General features: G+C 37.1%; 1 protein-coding gene and 1 long non-coding RNA gene across 6 annotated transcripts in view; both read left to right on the top strand.

Moving 5' to 3' along the window:
* LOC138016940 (cyclin-I-like) overlaps positions 1-5000 on the top strand; it is a 53168-nt gene that overhangs the window by 43047 nt on the left and 5121 nt on the right. The gene's annotated exons all lie outside the window — the stretch shown is intronic.
* Positions 1534-4286, top strand: LOC138016560 (uncharacterized). Its single transcript, XR_011125832.1, has 2 exons — positions 1534-2918; positions 3116-4286. It is a non-coding gene; the product is annotated as an uncharacterized lncRNA (long non-coding RNA).

Here is a 5000-nt window from a genome sequence, read left to right as displayed (position 1 = left end):
TTTTGGTAGGCACGCGCAAGCGTAATATTAGAAATACAAGACAGAGCAACCGTTTGAACATTTTGAGATGCAGATTGGCCACCGGTCAGCGTTTTTTTTTAATACCGTGGAGCCAAACTATGGAATAACCTAAGTAATGATCTTAAAAATGTAAATTCTGTAAAGGCCTTTAAATCGAAACTGACCAAACAATTACTTTTAACTTAATTTTATCTATTTAGGAAAACACATAATTTAGATTTGTATTAGTTAATTGCTTATTTATTCTTATTTATATATCAATTATTGTTCTTAGTATTTTTTATTTAACTTGTAACTGAAAAACCCTTTTTAGGGAGTTGCAATAAAGTATGTATGTATGTATGTAAGCCTGTTAACGCAAAACCGACCGACTTACTTAACTGAATTACCAGACTTCGCGTTACCGCGGACATCCAAACAGACTGGACTATATCACTCTGGAGAGATGAGCTGACAAAGTGTGTGAGGCTTTTTCGATATTTCGATTGGTTGCTGTTGTTACTCGCTTAGACGTCACTAGAAAACTGTTTCGATTTTCGTAAAAGCCTCACACACTTTAGTGCGCTAATATCTGACGAACATTTCGGTTAAGTTTCGTTAAAATCCGAGAAATCTATATACCCTATTAATTCATTTGAATAGAGGTAATTCACGCAAAAATAAACCCCGAGTTATTGACCTCGAAAGAAATTCACAGTTTTCGCACCTTCAGTGGTTGTCAGCGCGGCCATGCCGCGAACCAATGAAACGCAACTTAGAACCCCCTAGCGAATCTCTTGACACTACCGGGAAACTTTTTGCAATTCTCTGACATTGTTTACATTTACAGTGGAATATATTACAAATGGAAGCTGGAAAACTTGTTTTAAAAAATCACGTTTTTGTGGATAACTCGTACGCGTGTTAAGTTTTTAAAATTTTTTTTTGGAAAATGCAGATAAAGTAGTAGTCTTGAATTTCGCTTGAAAAAAATATTTTGGAAAAAATCGACCCTTGAAGGTCTGCAGTAACCTTAAGAAACCGCGACGGCAACGAAAACGTCAACTCAAACAAATAGTTTGATCTGTCCTACGTGTTTCACGATGTTTTCATCTTGTTTATTTTGTAAAATATGGGCGAAGTATGGTATAACCAGATTGGTACGTACGGATTTGAAGCAAAGAGAGAGAAGGAAAGATTCACCGAGGTTTGCCCATGTTATCGTTAAAACCTGAAAACTGGTCATGTTACGTTGTTTTTTTGACGAGTGCGGGAGAGAAATGACAAAAATGCGTGCCGAACGTGCAGCACGATCATTTCTTCCTCTTTTAACCAATAATATTGCTGCTTTTTGTCGTTGCCGTAGCCGTCGTCGTTTTTAAACTCCCTACTACCCGGTTCAATATTGTTACCAAACCCCGTGCCACAACAGTGAGTCCTCTTCAACGCAAAACACAGCGCATAAAGAAACTCGAGAAAACACGTAATAGCAAACTAATACTTTTAAGCATTTATTAAAATTGCTCTCTTAATTAAACCACTACAATTTTAAAATTAATTAGCCTTCTCATACATACTAGTTCCACTAAATAAACAAGACGATATTATTCTTCAGAAGTCTAAAGACTGATGCAATATTAACCAAAGAACTGTGCTGTTTCAAAGTTTCCCTCTTACCCGCTTAAACACTCACCACACCAACAAACTTTTTTGAGCAACTCCTACAAACCCTCCGATTTCAAAATCCTTTGCAAACGCATGGTGTATAGTGATTAAAACAACTAAAGAGTCTTCTAATTAAATAGCTATTTCTGCTTACAATTTCTATGACTTTGGAGATACGTTCTAATTTTCAATCATTCCTGATTAGAAGTAATTACTTTGCAGTGTTAGTTATCTAATGAATAACAAGTTACGAACTACAACAAAAAAAATTACGTAAATCGCGTCCTACAGTATAAATACTTAAACAAAATAAATCCGCATAGTAGAAATTACCATTGATTGCAGATGTAATTATGCAATCCATGACAAATGCTTAGAAAATATTGGACGAGCAATGGAGTAATCGGAGGGTTATGTCCTTTGACAGCCTCAGTCGTGTGATAAATCTTGTAGTTTTTACTCGTGGATATATCCACGAGTTTTGGTGAGGATCTTTATGCAAATTTGTCACTCCTGCGTAACCGGAAGTTCGATCTAATTAGCCAATCAGGATGGATAATCACAACACAGCTTAGACAGCTGTGACTTCCTGTTTGCTAGGTTGTACGCCGCCATTGCTGTTTGCGTCTTTTATACTTAAGTGTTTGAGCACCTTCCGCTGCATTTAGAAGCAAGAAACTGAAGAATTAAAGAAATGGCGTCCTTCGAAGGTGAAGCAAAAGATTCTGAACAAGTACACATTGGTGCAATTAATTGTACACCGCCTTTCACTCACCAACGCGAAGACTTTAATACATGTTGAAATGGAATCGACCTGAATCGATAGACATGGTGAGAAGACAGTCTCTGTCGATCCCATAAGGTCACGGTGGATTAACAAATTCCATAAGGTGACATTGAAGCTATCAAAGTATACCAATGTTTATCAAAGCTATCACGACGTCGTTTTGCAAGCTATCAGTCATCAAGGCCATATGAATCCAGCTTGAACAACATCAGTGACATGAAAACAATGAGGCAACCAAGCAACCCATGCTTCCAGACACTAGTGCATGTGTGGCGGACCATAATGACAAACTGTCGAAAGTCTCAGCCATTGATTATGTAAAAGAAAGTGACGAGAAATCCGTACCAATCTCCTGCGATAGAGCAAGGGCTAAGGGCGTTCGCAAAATGCAAACATGCTCCTCGGGGACAGGGAACCTTCCAGAATTCCTTACAATAAAACGTCGAGCTTATTTCACAAAAACAAGGTAATTAGAAATTGTATGGTGCATTATTCAAAGTAGAACGTACCGAGCTCGTCTGAGTTGAGAAAGTGTTTATCTCTTGCTTTTGGAAAATAATATTATATTGCGGTAAGAATGTCTAGACCTAGACCGCAACTCAGGCGTAACAAATCTTCGAGAGTAGGAGATTCTAATCGTCATTTTTATCTTATTACCTGCAGGACTGCTTAACACAAAAAAGACTTGTCAGTTCTATTGTGTATTCAAGATCAATCTGTTACTAAGCATTCAACAAAATTGAACCAACAAAATGAGAGTTATTGTCTATCAAGAGAAAAGCTATTGATATCAGGAGACGTTGAATCGAACCCAGGCCCTGTTGCTCATGGAACGAGTACACATACAGTACTGAGAAATTCTTCTATAGCACTGTTGAAGGCTCGATTAGCTCAGAAAGGATTGAAGGCACTAGAATGTACCTCAGATGGTTCATGCTTTTTTTCTTCTGTTGCCCACCAGTTATACAATAATCCTTCCTATCACATGAACGTGCATGCTGCTGGAGTTGACTACATCAGAAACAACCATCAAAAATTTATTGGACCCATTACAGAGCAACTGTGGGTGTGTTGTCACAGCAACATACATGGTGTGATTGACTTATTGTGCAAGTAGTTTCCGATGTATTAAATGTTACAATACATATAAATGAATCCATTGAGGGGTGGGCACTAGTAACTATTATCAATCCTGTAAGCGGACAACAGGGAACTACTGTTATTAACATTGGACATCTCTATGAAAGACACTATGTTTCAGCAGTTCAGTTAGATTATTATAATGACTGTATTTCAGGCTATGAAATCATTAGTGTTACCAATGTCAACAATTATTCAGAGGTAATAATCATTAATTAACCATAGCGAAAAATGGTGTGAGTGTCAGTAATAATTTCTACAAAACAGTGGCAAAAAGAGCTTATATAAGAGAATGTATCAAGCGGAAGCGACAAAATAAAGAGTTCAGGGAAAAGAAAAACAATGCAAAACGCCAAAAAAGGTCTGAAAAAATTTGAAGCAGCAAGGGAATATGATAAGCAAACGTTTAAAGCTTCCAATCCAGAACGTATCAGAGAACTAAACAGAAAAGCGTAGAACCATTTAAGGAAAGCTATGCAGAGCTCAAGGCTAAACCAAACTGAAATTTGTCAAGGTCAAGACTCTGTTAGACATTCCATGTCAAAAGTGATTCAGTCTTTTCGTGATAAGATATCACATGGCCCTGAATATATATGCACTTGTTGTGATCAGTTATGGTTCAGATCATCTGTCTCTAAGTGTAACAGTATCAAATATAGTAATAAATACTTGCAAGGTTTGTTGGAGAAATGTATAACTGGCACAAAAAGTGTTAATAATACTGAATGGATCTGCTCTACTTGCCTAACCTGATGACATTAACAATATGACCTGGCAACAAAAATCGGACCTTATTCAAAATTACCCTGTCACCTGTGCAAGGAACTTTGAACACATGGTTCAGCTCTTTATAGAGGATGTGTTAATAGTAATCTTATGCCTATTGGGGAAATGGTACACTTATTTTACAGGGTTGAATTCCAGCAAAGGGGATCACCTCACATACATGCATTATTTTGGTGACCTAGTTGCATATGACAGCCCCGCGTGCTGGTACACAATTATCCAGCTGTTATATGACATTAATAATGCATAAAGAAAACTTCAGCCTGCCAATTTTAAACAATCGCGGTTACTTTCATATCCACGAGTAACGACAGTGGCACTTTGATTTTCATTTTGACCGTCCTCTTTTGCCCTTTACAAACGAAAACAAAGAATTTCAGGTTCGTTCCGATGTCCCTTGCCTAGAGGTATTAAAAATGTGAGAATCCCTGTTTTTTTATAAGTACCCATTTCGTTATTTGGTAATTCGTTCAATGGAAGATAAATTAAGGACGGTGCCTACTAATTCAAAGGTATTTTTGCGCGGTTTTATGAATATGCGGGAAAAGCAGATCTCAACAAGTGTTATTAAAATCCAAAAAGAAAATTGTGGGTACCCACGAATTTTTCAAAGATAATTAAT

The sequence above is a fragment of the Montipora capricornis genome, chromosome 9, assembly GCF_036669925.1.
Source record: "Montipora capricornis isolate CH-2021 chromosome 9, ASM3666992v2, whole genome shotgun sequence".
NCBI classification, from domain to species: domain Eukaryota; kingdom Metazoa; phylum Cnidaria; class Anthozoa; order Scleractinia; family Acroporidae; genus Montipora; species Montipora capricornis.
This window is presented reverse-complemented; position numbering and strand designations above follow the sequence as displayed.